Here is a 7,903-nt window from a genome sequence, read left to right on the forward strand (position 1 = left end):
AATACTAATTCGATAGAGTCTTTAGGTTTAAGAAAACATCAAAATTTAGTAGATTTCAGGCACCTTTCGAGAGAAATTCCCTTGGAACTGCCGCCACAACTTGGTGGACAATTCTAGCCATGGCTGGGTATCACCTAGTCGAACCACCGCCATAGTCTTTCATAGTCCTTTTGCTGTATTTTTTGTTCGTTGCCACTTCGTTTCCTGTTTGTTCCTTTGCTTTCCGCCCAGCCCCCGACCAGACTCCCCGTCAAATGGGCGTTGAATTATGAACCTGACTTTCCTTTGGCGAGGTGGGTGGTGGGGGGAGTGGGGTGAAAGTGTAACTATCAGCCACCCCCACACACAGATACTCTTTCACTTGTGTGTGTGTGTTAACTGTGTCGAGTCTTTGACTGACATTTAATGCGGTTATCATATGTACACACACACACACATAGAGTAGTATGCGTGCGAGTGCTGTTGGACTGTGTGGGTAATGTGCATAATAAGCCTTAATTAATGTTAAATAATGAATTTTCTCATTTACACGCCGTCAGCGTTGAAAAGGCACCACTGCCTTCGGCCCAGTCTCCGGCGCCGTGTTTCCATTTTAATTCCTTGTCGTCGAGGCAAACACACGGCTTTCTGTGGCTTGCCAAATATTTACAGGTGAGCCCCCGAAACCCCACAGTGCGGGGGGGTGGAGTGGGGTGAATTTACAACCCCTTTGTTGTGGTCGATTCACCTTTTTTTTTTTTTTTTTTTACCAAAGCCGCAGAACAAACATTTGAAAAATCAGCAAGTTTTACTTTTGGGCAGTTTGTGTGCTCCGTAATTAAATTGCCTTATCAAAAGGTTTTAATCAGAGCGGGTTGAACGACCTGCCCGGCGGTTGACATTCGTAATTAACAAGAGTTTAATTGAATGTTTAACAAATTAATGACAGTTCCCAGAGGATAATTAAGCGAGGTGATTTATGGTCTGCTCAGGCAGAAGAAAATATCAATAAACAATAGTTTGCTCTCCACTAAGGAAGGATGTAGAAGGGGGGGGGGGGTCCTCCCCACCTGCAAAACAAAACTTTCGCACCGCCAGAAGTTCCGAAATTCCCCGGGAAATACTATTCCCCCAATGAACCCAATCTTCACCCCAGAAACTTTTCCCAAGAAAACCCTTTAAATCGAGCACTTTTATTTATTCACAAGCATTTAACTTAATTATACAAGACCCCCCTCCCCCCATCGATTGGGGGGGTCGAGCGAAAACATTGAACCCAAGACAGGGGGGAATGGGTAAAAGGAGCATATAAAAAGTTCAAACTGTCAGAACTTTGACAGCAATATTGTTGAGTTTTATGTACAACAAGAAGGAATAACTAAAACACTGCAGAAATTAGAAACAACATACCGAAAATGTCTGCGAAACGGGGAAACTTTTCCTTTTCCCTCGATGCGATCAACTTTTTCGGCTGCCAGGAAAATCAATGACGGAATATTTTATCCTTTTTTTGAGGAGGCACACGAATACATACACGTACACGTATTTATGTATATTATACCGATACACTGGTACTACCAAACAAATTTTGTTGCCCCACTCAGCGTTTCTTTCTTTGTGGCTTTTGTGGCTTTTGTTGTTTTTGGTTGCTTGTTATTTGGTTGTTCGATTCGGTTTTTGTAGTTGATTAGCCCGTCTGATTCTGTGGATTTTTATTATATTTCTTTGCCGTTTGTTCCTCTTTTCTTTTATGCGGCTTTTATGGGCGCTGATTTGATTGCATTTTGTGTCTGGCCATTGAATAGAATTCCTGTTTTAGTGGCACTTTCGCCGACAGTGCCCTTGAGGCAATTATTTCAATACGAGTATTTTTTAGCTGGCAAGTGTTTTTTTTTTGGGACTGTGTGTGGCGTGTGTGTGTTATTTTTTAATATTTTGTTTCCCCCATCATTTTCGGAGCTGCTTGCTGCTTGCTGCTTGGTGCTTGGTGGGTGTTCCGCCCTCTGAGTGGCATGTCAATCAAAATCAATCAAAATGTTCCTTCACTTGACGACGAGTGCTGTCATTGTCGCAGTAGCTGCCCCTGGAGCTGGAGAAGGAGCTGGGGCACTTGCCACGTTTACGCGCTCGTTAGCTTTTACACATGTTGTTGCACGTTGCTCGCGGTGTTTCCTCAATTTGCGGCAAATGGATTTTACGTTATTCGATGCTCAGCTCTCACTATTTACCCGGTGCACACACACACACAAACACACGGACGACACCCACTCCACTCACTACCAGGAGTGCTCTTCGAAGCGACGACCACGGCGACGGCAACGACAACGGAGGCGACACCGGAGGCGACACCGGAGCGCGTTTTAGTTATCCCAACAAAATTCTCATGGAGGCACGTAGCACGTACTAGCTCCTGCAGATCCTGTGCCGCACTCACTCACACTCGCACTGAAAGGCGCCGCACCCACGCACCCGCACACCCGCGCGCCCACGTTGCACGTTTAGCAGCTTCCTGCGGGGGGGCCTGACCTACTGGCCGCTTTGTACGGCAACCATTTTGTATCGGCCCGACTGGGTTTTTACCTTTCGCTGCTTAATTTCTGTGGTCAAAACTTTCGCACGGTGAAAGCACGGTGAAAGTGCATTAGGTTTTGGCTGAATCGCGTTCGCACTGCACGACGCCCGCACACAGACTCCGTCCGGCGGCGGTGAGAGCTTCGTTTTGGAGAGAGGGTGGAACGTGGCGCCCGGCTGTGTCTGTCGGTTACGGCGTCAAATTTGAGACTGGCTGGGGCCCGCAACGCTCGGGCGAATTTCAGCGGCCAGGCGGCGTCCGTGAACGTCCGAACGGGCTCGTGGCGCGTCTTCGGCTCCCTCAAAACTGTTATACGGCACGCCGAGAGAGAGCGAAAGCGCCGAGAGAGAGAGCGCAGCTGTTTGCGGCCGCGGCGGCGGCGGAGAGCCGTGAAAGTGAGAGTGCGTTGCCAATTTTGTTTTTATTTTTAGTCTGATTTATCCGTTTCGGGGATATGAGATGCACGATAATATGATGGGACCTGTAAACTGCATAATAAATGGGATTTATCGAATGCAAATTGAATTCAAGAGACCCCCGATAAAAAATATATCTATTCGTGCATAGAAATATGTTACCAACCAAAGAAGAACCGCTTTAATTTCTGGATATATTAAATATTATAAAAAATAATAATGAAGGAAGTGTCTTAGATGTTCAGAGACTAAAAAACAGAAGTACTCTAGAAATATCTGAAAAATATCGTTTACTCAAAGTTGAATTCCCTCCATATCCTGTATCCCCTCACTCCTTACCCCACGAGTACTGCTAGTCCTTCCTTTGTTGTCTATTGCCCCCATTTGGATAAACACTATCAATGCTTTTTGTAGTGGACTTACAGCTTCCGCTTCAGCTGCCGCCTAACAGTACGTGTATAAGAGATCGCCCGACCAACTGTTCCCAGCAATATCCCCGTATTACTCTCTTACGCCGGATATAACAGCTGTGGGGCAGGCGGCTCTGCACGACTCTCTCTCGGTGAGTCGGCGCCGCACTCAAACCCAGCCTCAACACGCAGCCGACTGAGGAAGTCGCTTAGGAGTGGAACTCAATCGTGAGACTTTCAAAATGAAGTCTGGTTGGAGGCTGGACAGATTTCAGAGACGCCACCGATCTCCTGCGGCAAACCCCAAACCAGGAACGTCAGATGTCACGGCTGATGTCAACCGGAGTCCTCCCCGGAGGCAGGAAACCATTTTTGCCAAAAACTCGAGACAAAGGATGGTTATGAATATATCCTCCCCTACCCCCCTCTCCCTGCTAGCAGCCAACAGCGAAAAAATATCGATTCGGTTCGATTGTTGTTGCTTGACTGGGCCGCGGCCGCCCACAGCGAATTGTATATTGCTTTATAAGGAGGAGCTCCCCCCTCCTCACCCCCGACACATTTCGCGGAGGCCTTGCGGTTGCTTATTTGGCTGCTTTAGTTTTCGCAGTCAAGTCCTTTTCCAAATTCAGTTTCCCGAATGAAAATTTCTCATTTTTCGCTGTTTTTCTTGTTTGATGCCTGCCCCCCACCCCTCCTCCCCTCCCCCCTGTGAAATGAGTAAATAACCAATGAAGCAGATAGAAATGTTTATTGTTATTCCCTGGCAATACCCCGAGAGCCCCGCCGGTCATTCAAATCAATTCTCAAGGCCCAGCAAAGCAGCAGCTTGTATCTGTATCTGTATCTATAGCTATTTCTATTTATGTTTCAGCTTCTGCTTTTGCTGTTCCATCTGCATTTGTATCTTTATTTAAATTTACATTTCGCCGGGATAAAGGACAAGATGGTCGCCGGCGAAAGTAAACGACTCATTGCACATTATGAATGGTGGACGGTCCTTGGGCTGAGCCCACAGCCATAATAATTATTGTCGCTAAGTAAACGCACCTTGGACCGGAACAAGGCTCCTGTCGGTGTCCTGTCGTGGGTCCTGTCGGTGTCCTGGGTCCTGGCTGGTTGTTCTTGTTCCGCATAGTTTGTGTCGCATTAAAACTATTTAAGTTTTTAATGCCCTAACAGCGATGATCTTGTGCCTGGCATATAAATTACTCCACAGCCTTTGCATTAACGCAACTTCAAAAGGCTCTAAGAGCTACCCGCCCAGCATCCTGCCGCGAGCCGAGTGAAACCCACGAGATGCTCAGCACTTTGCCAAAGTTTTTACTTGGCTCGTTGGCAATTTTTTTACTTTGTTGCTTTATAGGGATTTATGTTTAATCGGCCAAAGGTTACTTCCACTCGCAGTACATACACGTGGGCGCCAGACAGACACGCAGACAGGCGGGTTAAGAGCTCTTTTGTTTCAGAGAGAGAGAGAGAGGGCGGTAGAGAGGGGGGGCGAGGGAGTGCTCTGTCAACGCGAAAGTGGAAATTATTTGGGCCCTGCATATCACCTATGACATCGTTGAATGGATTGTTGCCAAACTCAACGCCCACTCAACCCCTTCAACTCTTCGCGGGAATTCCTCAAAGTTCGGATAAGTTTTCTACAGATTGTTGAACCGCTAATGGCCGGGTTTATAGCTTAAGATCCTCAAGAGTTGTTGGAAGTTGACTTTATGGGTTTCCACGCCAGGCACTCTGAGGGCTATCAAACGCGAATCTTGAACCATCTTCAAGGACAGATCTGAGGCTTGGAGCTCTTTAACAAGAGTTGCTCCAGCAGGTATCCCTTGGGAGTCCGCCCAATTATCCATCCACCAATTAAGCAAGGACAAGAACTACAACTGCATCTCCCGTATCCCCATCATGATGTTCATTAGCCCGTCACTGACACTCTTATTTACTTGGATAAACTGCTGCAATTGTGCCCTGGACAATCCTCTCGGGTTCGGTCAATAATGGAACTTTCCGTGGACTTTAATTGAAGGAGTGACAGCACCAGCAGCGGCTGCATGTAAACCAATCTCTTGTCGGCGACCTCCCCGAGGCTGGTGTCCACCAATCTATGTTAATTAAAGTCGCCCCGGGCCATGATCTGGCCTGCAGCTGCCCCAGCTATATAGCCCTCTAAGAGCCCCTTCGACGGTATGGCACCACAGCCATACCTTTCGGCGCAGTTCTTCTTTGATTTGTGTCTAGACGGAGAAGCGCGTGTCGAGCAAAGCCAAGCCCTTGGCTTTTGCGAAAATTCATAGTCAACGCGAAAGTTTATTAGATGCTCTTTGCTGCCTGGCTGTTTGTGTCCATGTCCATGTCCTTTGTGTTTGTTGCCTCTTCCACGCCGGCAGAATTTTAATTTCCGCCCGGCGCGTGTGGCACGTGGCCGCACTGTCAAGGAAGTCAAAGCCAAAAGAGGTGCCTTTTGAATTACAGCCAAGTGCCAGGTCCTTTGTGCCGGCGCACCGTAGGCGTTTCGCCATCAACTTGTCCTCTCCGTAATTATGGCCCCAGCTCTAATTAAAAGTCAAAATAGTTGACCTTGGCGCTTGGCCCCATCCACGAGTGTCTATGCGGCTCTGCGAATGTACAAAAAAGAGGGGCCTTGGGGGCCTGTTTTTCGACGCATTCGAGCGTTCAATGCACTTTAAATATTTTGTACAAATATTCCTACCATCCCCATCATTCTTAACTATTCGGTGGGGTTTGATTCTATTCGATTCTATTCTATTCTGTTCTGTTACCCTTGTTAATGCTATTGTTGTACAACTTTTGTGCAAAATATTTTACGCCCCACAATTTCCTGGAAATCTACATCTTCCTTTTTTTTTTCGTGTTTAGACAGGCGGACACACACACAGTTGGAAAGAATGGCTATTGGCAGGCAGCCATGGCCCAAAGCCTTCTCTTTTGGTTTCTTTTTTTTGCCCCATTCGGTATTTGCAGCTTTTGTTTCGATTCGCAGGCCCAGCGGACAAATTTCTATTACCAAAACTTTGTATGTACTCTACAGGGATATAAAACTGGTATAAATCGCTGGCCATATCGAGTATCAATTTCCCAATGAATGTGCGAACAGTTCCGGAGGAGTACATGCAAATTACTGGAAGGAAGATCCCCTCGTACTTTTATGCAGATTTCCTGAAATGAAAATCTCTTTGATCTAGTTTTGGGTCAATGGGGAAAGTGGCTTATTTAGATGGAGAGAAATGCATATAAATATAGTCCAAAAATATCTTTTTTTGTGGATTTATAGATGCTTTTTTTTGGCACCAAAAGGCTGTTCAATGATTACCAAAAGCTTTTCGTTCTACAGAATGTATATGGCACCTAAAAATGTATCTTTCTTGCACCTAAATCTTCCCCTTCTACACGTAAAGTTCATACAAAATGTATCCTCCATAGAGCATTGGCCCTTCGTTGCTTTTTGGCCGGCAAAGATTTGCTCAAATTAATACTTAAAATGCGCTGCGTTGTCAGGCTGGGATTTGTCTGGCTACACTGCCTGCCAAATGGGAAAAATGTTCGCTCCGCCGATTCCATTTTGGCACGGATTGCATAACAAATGCTCCAGGTCGAGGAGCAGGACACCAGGGAATGGGAATGGGAATCACGAGACGGCTTTGAAGCTAGGAAAAAGGCGTCGGATCCAACTAATTTAATGTGGAAATTCTTGCAATTAAAGAAACATCAAGTGGCAACGGCAGAAGGGAAATTTCAGCTCAGAATACTTGAAAAAATGAATCATCTCAATGGAGTATTTAGACAAGAAGATGCCGTAAGTGGAGGGGAGCATGCATGTGGAACTCGAGATGGTTTTGCAACTCGAAATATAAACTGAAGTAGGCAATTAGCAGCCCTTTAACTGGAAAGAATAAAAGCCAGGCTAAATAGCTCAGGTAAATGCTCGGAGTTCTGGCTAATTGCAGGCCATTGAGGCTGAGTGGGCTGAGGGGGGCTGAGGGCTGAACTGGTTAAAAACTTTTCACATTTCACATTCGGAATGGCCGTCGAGTGGCCAACAATAAAGGCAGACAATTTCAATGACTGGCACACATTTAAGGCAGAACAGATACGAGTATCCTATAGATAGATGTATAGATAGAGCCGAGATATAATTTGAAGATGTTCACAAGTGTGCCACAACTGCCAAAAAGACATGAAGGTTAATTGCGTTGCACTATAGCTGGGGGGCGTGGCATGGCATGGCATTGCATTGTATCTTGTATCTGTACGAGCTGTATCTGCATTTGAGCATCTTGTGTGCGCTCGTGTGCTCGTGTGCTTGTGGAAAATAAATTACATTTGTGCTGGCTGCCAAGAAAATTGAAAAATTTTGCTTGGCTGGCATGCATTTGGCCTGGAGCGGCAGCGGCAGTGGCAGCGGCAGCAACTGTCGCCCAGAGATGCCGCAGCCCTTCTCTATATGTTTCGGTGTGCACCTTAATGCATATGCGAATCAACTGCGAGGGAAAGTGCAATTT

At 46.4% G+C, this 7,903-nt stretch overlaps 1 protein-coding gene across 2 annotated transcripts in view; it reads right to left on the reverse strand.

Annotated features, from left to right (window-relative positions):
- LOC108162532 overlaps positions 1-2,747 on the reverse strand; it is a 42,658-nt gene extending 39,911 nt beyond the window's left edge. For both annotated transcript variants that reach the window (XM_033394092.1, XM_033394091.1), the window contains exon 1: positions 1,390-2,747. The gene's annotated coding sequence lies outside the window, so the exon portion shown is untranslated. The remainder of the gene's footprint in view (positions 1-1,389) is intronic.
- Between the last annotated feature and the right edge of the window lie 5,156 nt (positions 2,748-7,903).

The sequence above is a fragment of the Drosophila miranda genome, chromosome 4 (assembly GCF_003369915.1).
Source record: "Drosophila miranda strain MSH22 chromosome 4, D.miranda_PacBio2.1, whole genome shotgun sequence".
Taxonomy (NCBI): domain Eukaryota; kingdom Metazoa; phylum Arthropoda; class Insecta; order Diptera; family Drosophilidae; genus Drosophila; species Drosophila miranda.